This window comes from Bactrocera neohumeralis, chromosome 4, assembly GCF_024586455.1.
Source record: "Bactrocera neohumeralis isolate Rockhampton chromosome 4, APGP_CSIRO_Bneo_wtdbg2-racon-allhic-juicebox.fasta_v2, whole genome shotgun sequence".
NCBI classification, from domain to species: Eukaryota; Metazoa; Arthropoda; class Insecta; order Diptera; family Tephritidae; genus Bactrocera; species Bactrocera neohumeralis.
In genome coordinates, this window is record NC_065921.1 from 16,253,685 (window position 1) to 16,271,338 (window position 17,654).

Genomic DNA, 17,654 nt, shown 5'->3' on the forward strand with positions numbered 1-17,654 from the left:
TGCCGAAAACTTTCAGACGTGGATCTAAAGCTCCTCGCATCAAAAACTTAAATGTTGGATGGTTAATGGTATATTTTTAAACTCTACAACAGGTGCTTGTACGTTTTCTTTCAATATCTGGAGCCTCAAAGAATGACATATACATTCATAGACAGGGGGTCTATAGAGCAAGTTGTGCAATATTGTACCTCTGTAATATTTATTTGCCTCGAACTCTATCTCTTTTCTCTCTCTCTCTCTCTCTCTTTTATCAAGCTCATTACAATTATGGAAAGCTTTGCTTGATATATTATGACCTTATACTGTCTTCTCAGTCCCTTGTTGAACTTTGTTACTATTATAAAGAACAAAGTGACCTCCCTTGGCTTTTAAGGTCGTCCTAGACCAAAATACCACAAACTGAAAACTTTTGAATCCTGCTTTCTTTTATGATCCCAAAAAGACGTTCAAAGTATAGACTTACCTGATTCCAACTTGTTTAGCCAATTCACGTCCAATCTTCAAATAAATTTCAAAATTTTACCAACAATTCTTCAAATGTGACCCTTTATGCCAACTAATTCCGAAGAACCACATTTCAAAATTAAACCCAACTGAAAATGTCAGTGAATAACGGAATGTGCAGCAAGTGGCACTTACATTTCCATGTGGGCGAACTCCTTGAACTCGAACGTCATTAAAAGACAGCATGAGTGATGTCTACCACACACACACACACACCCACACAAAGAGCGCAGAGAGTGGAAGAGTCAACGAGTGAAAGAAAGGAAATTGCTGGCAATACAACAGTTGTATTTGTGGCCATATTTTAAGTGTGTTATATTTTTGCATGAGCCGCTGTTTAACAATGACAACGACAGCTGTCACAACGGTTGCCTCAGCTTCCGCCCCAAGCGCGTTGCACGCCACACGCGGCGCCTTAAGCTAACGCTTCGCTCTTCGTCAACAACGGCTGGTCACTTTCGCAGAAGCCAAACGCCACCGCGGGCACGTTCTTCTGCATGCGCTTCGTGGCTGCAACGCCTTGTGGCACGTACATGCACGTGTATGTGTATGTGAGCAGTTGGCGTGGCCGCGCCTTGGACAATCTTTCATCAACTCACTCGACACTCGATGCGAGCGCTACATGTTGCATGACGCAATTCCAAAAAAAGAACAAAAAAAAAAAACAAATTGCATCGTTGAATGTGTGTGCTTGTGGCTGCCACTTGCAATTGTCCGCGAAACAAGTGTTTTAGTTAACATCCGTTGCGGCAGCTTAACCCGCGCAGCTGCTTCACTTCTGCACCCTCTTGAGATTATCTTCTGCAGCGTTACTTTTTCTCGTGCTTCTTGTTGTTGTTGGCTGGTTGCAACAATCGCGCGCGCCACATTGCGCGAAATTTTAATTTCCATCAATAATTCAAACAAAACGCTGACAGTCCAGCCGGAAGGTGAAGTCATTTCTTATAACTGTTGTTTCTCCATTCGCGCACAAAAAATATATGTGTGTGTGTGTGTTTGTCTTGCGATTGTTAGCATCTGGCAACATGGCGCACAGCTGCGAAGAAGTGCCACAGCGCTGCAAGCGCAAAAAGTCAAGTGTTTCTACTCCTACATCTATGTGTGTGTAAATGTCCATGAGTCTATATGTGTATGTGTGTATGGGTGACCCTGTAATGCTGCCTACGCGCGGCGCATTGTTTGTAGCGCTGATGTTGCAGCAATCGCCTCAGGCATTGTGCGCTCGTTTCGTGCAACAATTTACTTACGACTTATAGCCTTGCAACACACCCCCATGCTTAGTTATCTACTACGCAGCACTTGTCGCTCCACAGTGCCCTCACTGCCCACATTCCGTTGGACCCTCTTCATGAGCCCTGTCTGCGCTTCTTCAGCTTTACTTTTATCCATTTCTTTGCATTCTTTCATACTATCTCTTCCTTTTTCGTTTTTTTTCAGCGCTTCTAACTGGCATCCTTACACATATCCCTTCACATACACACACAGGCGCATGCATACACGTTGTATGTACTTGCATATTGACTCCATTTAATATTAACTCAAAGTAAGCGTCATTATTGGGGTCGGTCATGTCAGCGTTGCTTTTAATCTGCGCCCCTTGCCTAGCCTCTGAAACTGGCACTTCAGTGTTAATGCAACAATCTGTTCAAACAATGTGCCAGTGTTGGACAATTGAGTAAAATTGTACCGTTGTATAAAGTTTCTATTAGCGGTAGAGATATTTCCAGTGAACAAAAGAAAGAAAAGTTACTGGATTGGCATTGAATGAAACTTATCAACCGATTGAAACGTCCCAAGAAAAGTTGTTCTTTATAATGACTGGATTTTTTTAATTTCAGAGAGTTCAGAGAGTGAAAGAAGGGCCGAAATAACACGCTTTTTCTTCCTACAGACCTTTAGTACCAAAGATATTTCGGAGCTCTTCCAAAGCCGCGACATTACACGGTTTAACCTCGTTTTAGGTGCATAAAAATTTATGCGACAGTTCCTCTGTTACAGCCCAGTGGCGAATTTTCAGTTGCATAACAAATCAGCATATCAAATCAGCATATCAGTTTATCCATTGGACATCGTGCATTGATGCCAGGCATTAAATCCATTCCTTCTAATGCTCTGTCCAATTGGTATTCGAGTTTTGCTCAGAGTATGGCGATTCCTTTCTCATTTCTTTCATATTCGGTTCATCCATTAAAAAATCTGTATATGTGTGGCTGTACGAAACTTCAGTAGACTAAAGACTAGATTGATTCAAGTTTTTTTTTATCATAGGAGGAAGTATCGAAAGCCGGACTGCGGCACTTTAATCCGATAAATCTAACCTACTCCTAACTCATGTTTCTCCCATGGGACCACTGGATTAAGACTTCATGGGAGAGAAGAAGACATTAAAGTCTCCTCTATTGTACGTACTGACTGATAAAGAGTGTCCGCTTTCATTTGCATGTAAGATCTCTATTTTGTGTTTTATATTATTGCTGACGTTCGTGTTTTGGTTCCAAAATACCTGTTCTTTCAAGCTGGGTTTATCCATTGGAAAATGGAATACGTTTTTGTCGAGGGATTTTTGATTCTGGCTATTAAGTCCATTTTTTTACATACTGTACTACTGGGATTCAAGTTTCGCTCAAAGCGTTCCTTGTATTTTCCTTCCATATTTGATACATGCAATATGTAAACTGAAAGCGTCTGATGAATTGATACTTCAATAGTTTTTATACTAGATTACTAAGAAACACCTTTATTTCCTTACAATGTTCAGTTCGTCAGCCTTGGGGTTCTATACTATTTTCTTTCATATTCAGTTCATCCATTAAGAAATCTGAATATGTCCGACTGAACGATACTTCAATATACTGTAGACCATAAGAATTAAAGGGGTCCATTTCCAACTTATAAGCTACATAGATCTGATAGTTTATATGATTGCTGGGGTTCATGTTTCACACCTGGAGCTGATGCTGAACAGTCTGAAGCGGAGTTCATTCATTGGAAAGCGAAATATGTCTTTCCCGAGGGATATTTTAGTAGTATGAAGATTTGAGTTTTAGTTCCATACTATCTGGGCATTGTTACATGGTTATCGATATACGCAGCTCAGTTCGAGCTAAATCTGAGGATAGATGAACTTGGATATTTTCTTCTCGAAATTCTAAGTGAGTTGGTTGAACCTGTTAGATCTCTGATCTTTTACGGATTCGTTGATTCGGTTTAAACCAAGTAAAGCAATGTTGCTCGCTATCTTACTGGGTATTCTATAAATTTTGTGATAAAATACCATTGAGAATACCTTCATACAGACTTTAAACAGTAACTTCCATTTTTTTTCTTGTAAAATTTTTGCTGTGACACTGAAAAAAATTATCTTACCAACTAAATTTACACTTTCATTGGACTTTGGGCACAGTTTCGGCAAAAATGCCAACACTGTCCTTAATACATGTACTGTCGTATATACAAATAATACATCCTCACAGAACCAACATTCGCTGGAATCACACCTACTGCTGTGTATGGATATGCCTACGTAATGGTTCGATCAAACACGCTCAGCACCAAACGAACACACTCAACAAGTTGGCACATCCGACTCACACGGCGCAGAAAACACTCAAAACAAATGTACACAAACACAATCAAGCCGCAGAGCCACTTACACACCCAACATTACACCACACGGTTACTCCATAGTGTCCGCAGTGGAGCCCACACCACCCACCACATCACACACTCACACCCAACGCGCTCAACAGCCCTTTCGCTTGCTCGACAAGCGCTCGGTTGTTAGTCTTACTCACTTCGTGCACCGTTACTTCACTCGTTTGCTCGCTTGCGTTTTAGCCGAACACGGCGTGCCTCCTTCGCGACTGCTGCGACTGCTTTCTATGCACTTTTGGCTTTTGGCAACGCATTCAAACATTTCGGCCAACGAGTTTAGTTGAATTTTCGACTTAGCAGATTGCGGTCACGCGTGCCAAGCGCTAACGGTAAAGGTGAACTTTGAAGCTTTGTGCTTCTAACTCGTTGACTTTTCGTGCGTATTCGTGCAATAGCGATGACAAACCAACTTACATACACACATACATATGTAAATATATGAGTTAGAGGAGCGTTGGTGAAAATAAATGGAAATAAATGAAAACGAATGTGTTTAGTAGTTGTTGTTGTTGTATTCTCTAGTGGTAACGACAACAAAAGGGTATATTGTGCGTGCGCCACAGCAAAAGTTTTCATGTCAGTGGATTTAATAAGAAATTTAGAAAAAATTCAAAAAAATTTTACAACAACAGCAAAACGACGAATGTAAAAATAAAGTAAAATAGGCAAAAAAATACAACGAATTCGCGTGCTGTGTGTAAAACCATAAAAAGTGAATCCGACTACAACAAAAACAAAAAGCAAAATTTTACAACTATTTTGTAGCATTAATTCATTAGGGATGTACAAACAACAGCAATTTAGTTTGTAAGCGGCAAGTAAGTTGTTGCGTGCGAAAAAGCTTCCCCAAATTATTTATGTTTGTGGCAACAACAACAACAATCTGTATATGCACTGACTTTTACGGTAAATTTGCTGTCTTAACACAATTCAATTATAACTCATCAACACAAATATACACACTCACACACACACACATAACGCGCTTGCGACGCAAACTTCTTCCGGCAGCACAACGACCTTTTCTTGAACTTCCAGTGGCACGTATGCCTTCCGCTCCGCGCTTTGGTAGCTAATAATGCGTGCAGAGGTTGGGCGAGGAGGTCGCTGAGGTAGAAAGGTCATTAAAATGCGATAAAAAAAGATACATCGTAAGCATATGCAAAATATTGGCAATAAAGCGATTATCTGCGCTTGCAATTTGCGACAGACGAATGACAACTTCTTCCTCACGTGACACGAGCCACAGCAACTACAAGCCCTTGTAGAGTCTTTAAGAAAAGAAAGTAAGCAAGAGCGTATATGGGAAGTATAAGTGGAGATATGGAGGCATGTGGCAGCCGCAAAACAATAAAAACCGACTTGATGACGGTTAACGGTAAATACGAAGGCATGCAAGGAGCTGTCATTGGGCTGAAATTGGCTCGCAGGGTTTGGGTAGCGGAATGAAGGCATGAATGGAGGACACTAAATGCATACGTGAGCCAGCCACAATGACAGCTGTGACTGTAGTATGTGTGTGTGTGTGTATATTATAAATGAATGTGTGTATATTTTGTATGTGTGTACTTTTTATATGTATGTGTGAACTTTTCATATGTATGTGTGTACTATACTTATATATATGTGTGTGTGTGTGTCACGCTACCCATACATTGGCAGTTAAGCCTATGTGTTGTCCAGTTCGTGTAGCTGCGGACGAGTTTAAATGAATGGGCGAGTCATGTGTTGGTCAACTGTTCGGCCGACTGGCTCAGCTGGTGGCCAATTCAATCACGTATGCAAGAATGTATGTGTGTGTAAGTGTATATGTATGTGTATGGGCGGTCGGTCATTAAGGTGAAAAATTATGAACCTGCAAGGAACAGTGACAGTTGTTCCACTAAACAAAAAAGTCGTTAAAACGAACCGAAGGATCGGTCAGGGCCAGACGCTGAAACACACACACAATACACATACCAATGCAATTACAAGCACAAAAAGCGATTTAAGTGTGCTTGATGGACGCTGCAACGGATTGGACACGATAAAGCGAATGAGTGAGAAAAAGCATATGAAAAGTTGTTGGTGCTGGTGCTGGTAGTTGGGTTAAGAGGAGGTAGGTGGAAGTTTAACAAAGCAGTGAAATGGCTTAAGACAACGCTGAAGGGTTGGGCGTAGCAAATAGATTAAATGAAATATTAACTCGAGTGTGCCACGTAGCATGCCACGTGGTCGGGTGGTCGGTGGTAAGGAAAATTCGAAAGCAGTTTGAGACAAAAGGCAAAGAAAGGCGTACTGCTGACAGCGTGTTGCAAGCAAGCAAAGCTTCCAGCAATTTGCTTACACATTAGTTGGAGTTAAAGACAAATGCCAACGCCGACACATGACAGCTGTTAAAAATGAGGCAGCACCTCACCATCTAGTGGGCGGTGGCACGAAAGGAAAAAACAAAAAAAAAATACGCAGAAAAAGAGCAAAACTTTCGCAGGAAACTGAGCATTGCAAATGACATTTCAGGGAATCTCCGGTGTTAGTCAAATGCAAAGATGATTAGCATGATGAATGCAAGCAGCAGCTGTGACAGCTGTTCGTACACGTACAACAATGAGCAGCAGACTACTGCTTTATACAGTTATATAGTTATAGTGCGGCTGACGTGCATGAGCGCAAGAGTATCCTAAAAGATCATTAATATAAATGGGTGTCGTGCAAGCGAGCTGAGCAGCATTGCAGCAAGCAAAGCAAGCACAGAAAGCACAGAAAGCGCGCTGACAAGATAAATTTATGCGGGGTTGCGGGTGTTGAGAGTATGGTCCACTCTTATGAAATATGTGTGCAGTTGTGCGCAAGGAATTAGTCGAGATTATGATTGGTGAGGTAAAGGAGAGTAGGTGTTAGAGAGAGAGAGAGAGAGAGAGAGAGCAGTTGACAAGCGCAAGCATGAATTATTGCAATGATGATAGAAAATATGGACTGTAAAATGTAGCAAAGGATTATATTAATAACCGTAATTGATGCTGACAGCTTTGCTAGCAAGAAGAGCAGCATTTTTGCGCATATTTTTCGAGCACCTTTTGATGTTGTTCGAAAAAGAAACACAAAAAATAACACCTTTCACAAATGAATTTCTTATAGCATTAAAAATAGTATAAAAAATATCTTAATTTTCATTTTCATGGCTCAATTTGAATGATAGCTAAGTATATGCTACAGATGTCCAAACCAATAATATATTCGAAGATGGTAGCATTGTCAAGGGCAATAATTTATACCAAATTTCGTGCAGATACATTGTATACCCGGAAATTGTAAATAAAACGCGAAATATTTACTTATTCATCAATTTTTATTTTGCCGTCTTCAAAGTAATCCCCACCTTAGGTAATGCGGTTATGCCAATGATTTTTCCAGTCCTCGAAACACTTTTCATAAGCACTTTTTTGGGATTGCCTTCAGCTCATTATCGCTTTGATCGACTGTAAACGCGTTACAGGTAGTGGCAATTTCAGTTTGGGGAACAAGAAAAAATCACACGAAGCCAAATCTGGTGAAAACGGTGTTGGATCGATGGTATTCATTGGGTTTTGGGCTTTAAATTCAGTCACATTTATGGGTCGATGTGATGGTGCGTTATCATCGTGCAAAATCTATTAATTGTTTTACCGCAATATCGGCCGTTTTCGAAAGAAATCGGATGTCGAAAAAAATAATGAGCTTCACCTTGATTTTTGAGCGGTTTTGACGTGGTTCTTTTTGGTTTCGGCTCGTTTTTTCCTCTATACCGATTATTGTTGACTTTTTTGCATCTTAAAGTCATAATCGGAACTCGCACGATTAAGCATCTTCAAAGAGACCTGCTTCCGGTACTCTTTATGAAAAAATTCACGTCTATTGGGAGGAGTCGAGCAAGAACGCGTTTAATACCTAAAAAATCCACCAAAATCTTTCAAACGGACTCTCGAGAGATATCGAGCTCTCTTACGAACTTTCTAACACTTGGCTGACAATTTCCAAGCACCGCGTCACTCTCTTTTTTGATATTTTCATCAGTTGAAGACGTCGAACAAGGCATGTCTTCACGATCTCTCGACCGTCTTTAAAGGTTTTGTATCACTCGTTGGGTTGTGTTTTTAATAAAACTTAATCAACGTAAGCCTTTTCCATCACTCGCAATGATTCCGGACACGAAATTAATTAAAGACTTTACCAACTTAGAAAAATTAATTTGTTTGAAATATCATTTACTCGGAGAATTTAATTATAATTTCCGGGTTATTTTTTTGTCACAATGTATCTTGTCAAATAAAAAAGTTTTCCATACAAGGACTTGAGTTCGAAGTTCGTAGTTTACTCATATGACAACTAGTGGCTATAGTGATCTGATTCCCAAGTTCCCAACAAGTGCGCAGCTTCTAGAGGGAAAATGGATCTGTGTAAAATTTCAGATCGGTAGCTTAAAAACTGAAATGAAGGCGAATCCATTCCAAAACTACCCCGTCAATAGCATTTATAAAATGTATACTGTAATAGCCTTCTACCGTAATAGAAATATTACAAAATCTAAGGTGGTCTTGTTATGCTGACTATGCTTGGTTTTATCAATTCATGAGATCCGCTTTCTAGTAACAATTTTTTTTTTAAGAAAATGAGATTTTGATTAATATTTCGGAGGCTTCTTTTCTACTAGAAACTAAAAGTGAGAGATTAAAGGCAGTGGAGAAAGTTAATAACCTTAAAGATTAAGTATAGAACTGTAAGAGGATCTATGAAAGGCGAATTGTCTCCTTACAATTTGCATCATCTACGTAAAGCGAAGGACACTAAGACTTGTTTTCGACATTATTTAGACTCACAAATGTTAAAGAAATTTGTTTTTGATCTTCTCGCTGAAACCATTGATTTTTTAATACAGTCTTGGCTAACAAAGCAGCATTGAGAGCTTTCAGAATGCCTGGCAGTGGGTATTGAGCTATTTTCAATTATATTTTCTATTTTTTTTTTTTAATTTCTATTTTCTGGCAACTATTCTATGACAATAACGCACTAAATTCGCTTAATGACTTCGAATCACATCGTGCTTCTCTTCAGTTGGTTGCTTGAACATGTGCTATTTTTTAGGCTTTCATCTGTAAGCTCACTAAAAAACGGAGTTTACAGCCACCTTCAAAAGGATGGAATGCGTGAAAAGTTCTTATTACAAAACATATACGAGATAGTCTTTATTTATGTACAGAAAGCCCAATACTCTAAAAGATAGTTCATAAAATATAGTGGTATCTTCAAGGACAGAAATTTGATCAATTTTTTGGGATCGGCACTCACTCAGCTTAATTAAATCAGTACTCCATAAACAATGGCAACTCTGCTGCCCTAAAATATGACAGGCGAATGCGAGGAAGTCAATGAGAGATCACACGTAAACTTAAGATTCTCAAATTTAAGTCCACCTATTTGAGTAAAGTACTTGTAAATACATATATTTTGTTTAGTTTTGATATCTAAATATGTGGTCCTTCAAATCTGAATACAAAAAGTATATTCATTCTTCATGAACTTCAATTTTTGAGAACGCAGTATTAAGAGTATAACTAAAGTGACAGCATAAGCATAACGGATGCCTTACTGTTCTCCCGTTTATCTCATCAGACAAGCCACCAAAAAATTATAAACCAAAATTAATAATACTCTCAGCATCACTGTATCCTTTAGGTTGCCCCTGTAACCCTTTTAAACGTTGATATAACTTTATCGAGTCGATCTTATCGCTTGCTTTGTATGTTCGTTTCGCAAATTGGTTTTTATGCGTTTTAAGCCATTTTTGCTAAGTTTTTTTCTCGCAGAGAAATTCTCACTATTTTTGTGCGTTAAGTAGCGCATTTTTTTAGTGTTGGAGAGTATAGAAGAACAAATTTTGAATTTTGGTTTTTTGTTGAAAAAAGATATTTATTCATTCGCCTAAATTTATCACATTACAAACAGGGTTGCTTTGATCTTTCACGAAAATTCCAGTAAAAAAAAAAAAATCAGAAAGTAAGAAGAAACATCTAACTTCTACCCATACTTCAGTCGACTAAAAATTCTTTTTGACTGAGTTCGCGGCACCTCCTCATGGTTTTCGCGCCTCATGCTACTAAAGATGTCTCGGTTTCATTGTCTAGCAAAATTTTGCCTTCTTGTCAAATTTTTCGAACACAAACTCTGGTATACGATCCGACCGACGGTGCACAAAGTACTAGAGGCGTCTATGCTGCAGAGTATCAAAAACCGACAGCTTAGCCTTCCAGCCTTGAACTACCATAATTACACGCCATGGAGACCACGTTTACCCCCTCCAACCCAGAAATTAAGGCGCAATGTGAACATAAGCATATCATTTGCTAAGCAACACCGACATTAGTACTCTGCGTTGTGGGCAAAACAAATCAAGACAAATAAATTTAAATGGACTAAGTAATAACTGCAACAACACTTGCAGCAATTTTGCTTGACGATTTCAACTGCCAACGAGCAGCAAACATTCAAAGCAGCTGTCACATCTGTCACAAATTGCCTTATTGCATGTGATAGCACCACAACAACACCAACACCAACGCCACCGATAGCAATTGAAATATCAAGAAAGCCATTTAGAGGCTTATGAGCATTGCATAAGCACGCGTACGTAGACGCGGCGGCAAGTGCCGAAGGGGCGGTGTGTGTGTCGTAAGTGTTTTGCTGCGTCGCCTTTATTGCAAATGGCTGCGTCGGCGATATGAAAGCACTTCAAGTTATTTGCATCAGTATGAGTGTGTATATGTATTGGTGACTGTGTGTATGTGTGTCTAATTGCCGTTATGTGCGTGTTACTGTTTTCCAATTTGCGTTTTGTTTATTACCAGAAATATCAGCGGATTTCTTATGTGCACCACATTGAAATCAATATTGCATGCTCGATAATGCACACACAGGTGGCAACGCTCGCCAATAAATTTCATAAAATTCCACATATGTGTGTTTGCTAACAGCACACACTGTTCATTAGGAACGCTGATGAGGCCGGGCAGCTGTGTGCGCTAATGGCCGGAGCAATTTCGAAGCGACAAAAGGAAGTCAGAGGTGAAATGTGCGCCAGAGGTGCATGGGGTGCGCTACAGTAAATTACAGTAAAATAGAGTTACAGGCGAAGAGGCAGCAACGAAATTTGCGCTGTGCCGTGCTAGGCGCAGTGCTAGAAGAAGAGGCGCTGCTAGAAGAAGATGCGCCTTGCAGTGATTATGTCGATTAAACGTCGGTTGGCGCAACGGACATGCGATGCGGCGTGTGTTGCAGCAATCGTGAGAATGCCTGCATATACCGAATGTGTTCTAAATTTCTTGCAGCTGAAGAAGATATCAAGCCAAAATGGTCGTAAGTCCAAACGAATGCCTATTTGTCACACTGTATGCCGGCTATGCGCTGCTATGCCTTCCCATACTACGCTATGCCTTCCCATGCTAAGCTATACTATGCTGGGCGCCGCGTTGCTATGCGCTGCTATACGAAGCCATGCGCTCTATTGATGTCTGTCTGGCTTTGCTATTTAGGTCTTCTCTATGACTTTCAACTGCTGTTGCTTTGTATTAATATCTGCCACTCCGCCGGCTAAACAACTCCAATTGCTGTGTATATGTGTATGTATTTGTGTGTGTGTCTGTTTAATGAGTGCAATTTGTGAGATACAATTACGCGATTCTATGCGACGCGTCCCTTCCAACAACCTCGGCAATGTTGCCGTCAAAACATTCACATTTCAGTCGAAACAAGTCAAAGCAGCAAACACATTTAGCAGACAACAGGCGCAGCGCTTACGCTAAGCGTGCTGAAGATGGCGCTGACTGGACGGGAGGGGCGGGGAGTGCCGGCGCGGCGTGTGTAACGCGGCAGAATAATTGCGGAGTTTGTCGGCGACTGTGTGTGGGCATATCTCGCGCGCACAGTCAGTACAGTTATTTTGGACAAAGTCGCGCGGCTTCGTGTATTTGTAAATGAAAACGCGAGAGCGGCGCGAAAAAAGTTCGTCGTTTATTGAAATATTTCGTCTAATGATGTATGAAAATTGAGTTATTAAACAGGCAACAATAACTTGGGTAATTAAATTGTAATTTGAAGGGTTTCAGCGAGCGTTATTTGAAATATACAGGGTGTGTCATAGGACACAGATGAAGCTCAGTTTCTAGGTCCAAGCGGTGTAGTCATTCTTTAGGATTCCTCCGCTTGACGCGAATTTTAACAGACTCTGCGGCCTCACTATCGATACCTTCCTCCAGTGTATTATACCGTGAAGACCACAGTTGCTTAATCTTGCCAAAGCGGGACAAGTGTACAAAAGATACTTTATTGTTTCCCTGGTGCCCTGATTAGACATTTCCTGCAGTCTTCTGACAGGCTGAGAGAACGAGCCCCATCCTGCAGGTGTTTGTCGCCACCAGACAGTTACCAGTTTGTATTCCCATCATGTTCCTATAGTCTTTCCTATCGATTACCAATACAGATTTTGCATTGTTTACTTTGTTCATAATTTTTATTTAGTTTTTCAGTAAATCTAAATAAGTTATGTCTCGTCTTCATAAAACTAAAATGTCCTTATAAAGCTTGGGTTATCGGTAAGGAGTTTTACAATACGAGCATCCCGAAATATTTCCAGATTTTTCATTTCATTCACAAAATGTAATTTTTTAAGTAACAAAACTTTGCTATTTTCTTCCAAGACGTCAATCATCTCGGACTTATCTGCTTAGACAAACGACTTCACCCCACCGAAAATAGCCCAGCGCCGTCTTGTTGAATACAAAGGTCGCGCACATCCATATCCTACAAACTCAGGCACCAAAAAGTTCTAAATAGAGGTTATCTAGCGTTCTCCATTGACTGCGAGATCTTTGCCGGCTTTATTTTTTTAAGAACTTGATGTAATGATTCGCTCTAAACACTAACACACTAAACGGTGACTTTTCGAGGATGTAATGGTTTTTCAAACAAGACTCTTCCACAAATACTCTTTTAATTTTTATTCATTATTTTTATAAGGCAATCGCCTGGCTGTTTATATATTATCAACATTTAATATGGTTGCTGGATTGCAGCGTGCCGCAGTTAAGGCGACTCGGACATATCACAATACAGCACCTCGGACTATTACAGAATGCGAATTTAGTGAACGAGAGTGTTAGGTTTCGTGGAAGGCAAGGAAACGAGAAAGGTCGGATAGACCGTTTACTTTTGAGCATATGTCATCGATTGCCTGAAGCTGAATCGCCTCCTAGGAGCAGCAGGGTCCTTCCTCAACCACATTGATGACATAAGACAATACGCCGACCAAATTTCGAACACAACTAACTTCAGACATGAACTGACTGCCATTTACAGCGGAGCCATATACATCTTCACCGACTCCCTCTCAGGAAATGGCGTACTTGGAGTCAAAACACCACCCATTTCAGACGACGAGCTCGAGTTGACGTGAGAATCGAGAGTGACTTTTGCATCAAGAATTGACTCCAATATATTAAATATTTGTCCAGCGTGCAACGAGTTTTCGCATGACACTAACCACTCCTTTGCAGGCCCAGCTAACCCCTCTCTATATGGTCCAACCCCGTCACAACAGCACGTTTCCTTGGCCTACCGTTGGATGATCTCGATGACAACTTATCTGAACCAGCCTAACGGGGACTAGATAACCGTTACAACAAAAACATTACAGAATGTCCCTATTAAACGCATAACGCATAATTTCTGCTGGATTAAACAGCATCCTAGGTACAGCTAGAGAATATTTGTAAAAATTTCAGAGGTGTATTGAATGCCATTCACAGTGCAGCTATTTACATTTTCACTAACTCCCTCCCAGTGAGTGGCGTCTTTGTAGTCGAAACATTAGCCATTGCAGATCGTGAACTCGAATTGCCACGTGAAACCATGATCCTTAAACTTCGTTCTAGATATCGTAGTAGCTGAACTCCTACTATTAACGTTACGTCACATGATATTACACACACTCTTTGCATGCCCCAAAATCTTTTTCCTAGCGCTTGAACCTACCGTTACGTGACGTCGATGACACTTGATTTTTATGCTTTCCTTAAAACAGGACTTGGTTACATACTACAGCAACAGTGGTCCGTATCATTGGTGGCTATCTAGCGATGTTAGACAGAATCTTGTTCCAAAAATCAGACGAGATTATAACGGTTTTTAATCTTGCGACTATTATCAGCTTAAGAAATTTGTAGCTCTTTGACTATGACTCATAAATTTCCTTATATTAAAAGTGTTATATACTTCGCACCGAGTTTAACTGGTAACACCCGCCAACAGAAAACCACCCAAAAGTCGAACCTTTGCATGGTCCCCGCCACATTTGCATACTTGACTAAAATTCGTGTGCTTATCGGCGCATAGATGGAGCAACAGTGACTCATAGCTAAAGTCAACGCAAAAGCCTCTGCACATATTTACATAGCGGTGATTATGATTACTCCGACACTGCGACTGTCATTGCGCCACACTACGACCACAGCAACTGGAGCACAGGCGGCACGACTCGGTGGGAGGATGGAGAACCCACAGTCGCGCCTGCAGCCGGCCTTATAGAGTATAAGCGCTAATTCACAAATTCGCGGCTTGCCTGTTGGCCTGCGCGGATGGTTGCCTCGGTAACGACGTAACAGCAAGCCTGTCTGCCACCCGCGCCACCCTCCGGAGGTGGCATTTGCTTCGCGCGCGCTTGCCCCGCCTAACGGACCGACTGAATGGTTGGCTTGTTGTGTGTGCTCGATGACTGTTGAATGGCATTGCCTTTGCTTGCTTGTACGCCCCTCCACCGCGCCCAAACCAACGTGCTTCACATGCACTTCCTTTCAGTCTGATTCAAGCTAAAGAGCTTTGAGGCGCATAGCTTTCCAGTTACATGCAACGAGGCTGCTGTGCAACCTCAAACGGTACTCAGGTATGCATGTGTGTGTGTGTGATGGCTTGTTTGTTCTCCATTGACTCTCAGCAGTTCAGGTAAGCGAGCGAGGTTAGATGCCAACAAGGTTTGCATTTCTTTTTTTCTCTGTTTGTTTTTGTTTCTTCATTTAAATGCATGCAACATGCGCTCGTGCGGCGGCATGCGGACGTTGCAAGTATGAATGGCAACAACGATGCCGGCAATTCCGCGACGGCGCTGCGCAGCTGCACACAGTGTCAAGCCACTAACGGTAAATAGAGCTATGACGTGGGCTGCAGCTAGCAGCGGCTGTGGCGGTGGCGGGGAGGGCGTGGTAGCGGCCGCGTTGTAGGCATTTACGCTTTTTAAATTTTTAATGAAGATGCAACATTGCGAAAGAGCAGATTTTCATAAACATTCACGCTGTTTTAAGTCGAGAAATGGCCACATACAGGGTGCTCACAAACAAGTAATTGTTTTTTGATGATTTTCGTAATTTTTTTTAACGTTGTTGTTTTTGTTGTGCTGTTTGTGCGTGTTTTTTGTGCGCAATCGTGCTGTGTTGTGTATTTCGTGCGTGAGCGGTTTTGTTGTTGTCATTTGGCGCGTGATTCTATACGCAACAAACAACAGTTAACAGCTAAAAGTGAAAGAAGCGCGGAAAAAATTAAAAGTGGCAATAAAAAGCGCAGCAAATATGTTACAATTCATAAAAAGAGTAATAGCGGAAAAATTTGTTAAAAACAAAAACAGAAAAACAACGCATACAAGTTTGTAACTCACCTAAACAGCGCCACTTTTGCCGCTCTGAGTGGATTTCTTTGTAAACTTTTGTAAATTATGTCGTCATGTCGTGGTTGCCTCGCAGCTTTACAGCGCTTGCAGCGGGCAGACGAAGCGGCGCACTTTTTTCTTGTTTACTGTTTTTTTTATATTTTTTTCGCTGCTCTGCGTTGCTTCATTATGCCCTTAACAGTGTTCTGTTAAGTTCACATCGAAATTAATAATACCCAGAAATTAAGAATGCCAGAAGGAAGTGTCGGAGACTTATAAACTACGCAAACTGGTTTCAGCTTTTGAGATATTGAACCGAAATTTGGCCAACTTCTTTTTTTCTGCAGAAGGCTTCCTGTTTTCCAGTTTCGTCAATATCGGTTGCTTATAACATATAGCTGTCATATAAACTGACCTATCAAAATCAAGTGCTTGTATGGAGAACATTTTTATTTAACAAGATATCTTCACGAAATTTAAAAAGGAGAATTTCTTAAGGTAACGCTGCAATATTTCAAAAATTGGTTTAGATCGAACGTCTATAGCATATAGTTGTCATACATACCGGTCGCTCAATATCAAGTCTTTGTATGAAGAACTCTTCTATTTAACGAGATATCTGCATGCAATTTGGCACATATTGTTGCCTATAACAGTTATATAATCTCCGAAAAAATTGCTAAGATCGAACGACTATAGCATATAGCTGTCATACAAAGTGGTCGGCCAAAAGCAAGTCCTTACATGAAGAACTTTTCTATTTAATGAGATATCTGCATGCAATTTGGCATATATTGTTGTCTCTATCAGTAATATAATCTCCGAAAAAATTGCGTGGATCGGACTACTATAGCATATAGCTGTCATACAAAGTTGTCGAGTTGTCGACCAAAAGCAAGTCCTTATATGAAGAACTCTTCTATTTAACGAGTTATCTTCCTGAAATTTGGCATATATTGTTGCCTATGACAGTTATATAATCTTCGAAAAAATTGCTTGGATCGGACTACTATAGCATGTAGCTGTCATACAAACTGATCGAGAAAAATCAATTTCTTATATGGAAAGCTTTTTTATTTGACGAGATATCTACACGAAATTTGGCTTAGATTATTATTCAAAGCAATTCCACTGTCTCCTAAGATATTGTTCAGAACGGTTGACTGTAGCCATACAAACTGTTCACTCAAAAGCAAGCACCTGCATGGAAGTTTTTTTCTGTGTACAGGGTATTATAGCATCGCTGCAGGCGCAGTTAACGTTAACGTTCTTTGTTTTTAATTTTTTTCTTGTTTATTCTTCTGTAGGTTTTTTCTAACGCTTCTTTACCGTTTTTTCTGTTCTAGCACAATTTCGCAAACTTTTTTTTTTATTTTTTTTAATGCCCAACACTGTATGTAAGGTCAAATTCTCAGCTTGTTTTTGTACTTTTTTATTTTGAAACCTTTTTGTGCGCTTTCAGCAGCTTGTTGACTGTTTTAATTCGTAATTTGGGATTTGTAATCAAGCGCTCTCAGCTCTTAGGCTGCTTATTGCTGTTTTTGTTGTTGCTGCCGTGTACCCTTTCGCGTTTGCTGCCAGAAAATGTTTAATGACAATATTATGACAGGCGTGGAAATAGAAGTGAAAAATATGTTTGCATTTGTATATATATATATGTATGTATGTGTGTGCATGTAATCAGCTTTGTACTTCACACTTTTGGGTGTCACCTCGTGCATTAATGCTTGTTTTTATGCATGTGTGCATGGGTTGTTGTAAGGGCATTACCTTGAGAGCCGTAAAGAGACAA

General features: G+C 40.4%; 1 protein-coding gene across 5 annotated transcripts in view; it reads left to right on the forward strand.

Annotated features, from left to right (window-relative positions):
* Positions 1 to 17,654, forward strand: part of LOC126754764 (apoptosis-stimulating of p53 protein 2) — a 145,249-nt gene that overhangs the window by 61,600 nt on the left and 65,995 nt on the right. The window contains exon 1 of one of the 5 annotated variants that reach the window (XM_050466864.1): positions 4,444 to 5,064. The exons of 3 other annotated variants lie outside the window; for them this stretch is intronic. The gene's annotated coding sequence lies outside the window, so the exon portion shown is untranslated. Of the gene's footprint in view, positions 1 to 4,443; positions 5,065 to 17,654 lie in introns of those variants that run through there. One more of the 5 variants, XM_050466865.1, reaches the window with a different exon arrangement.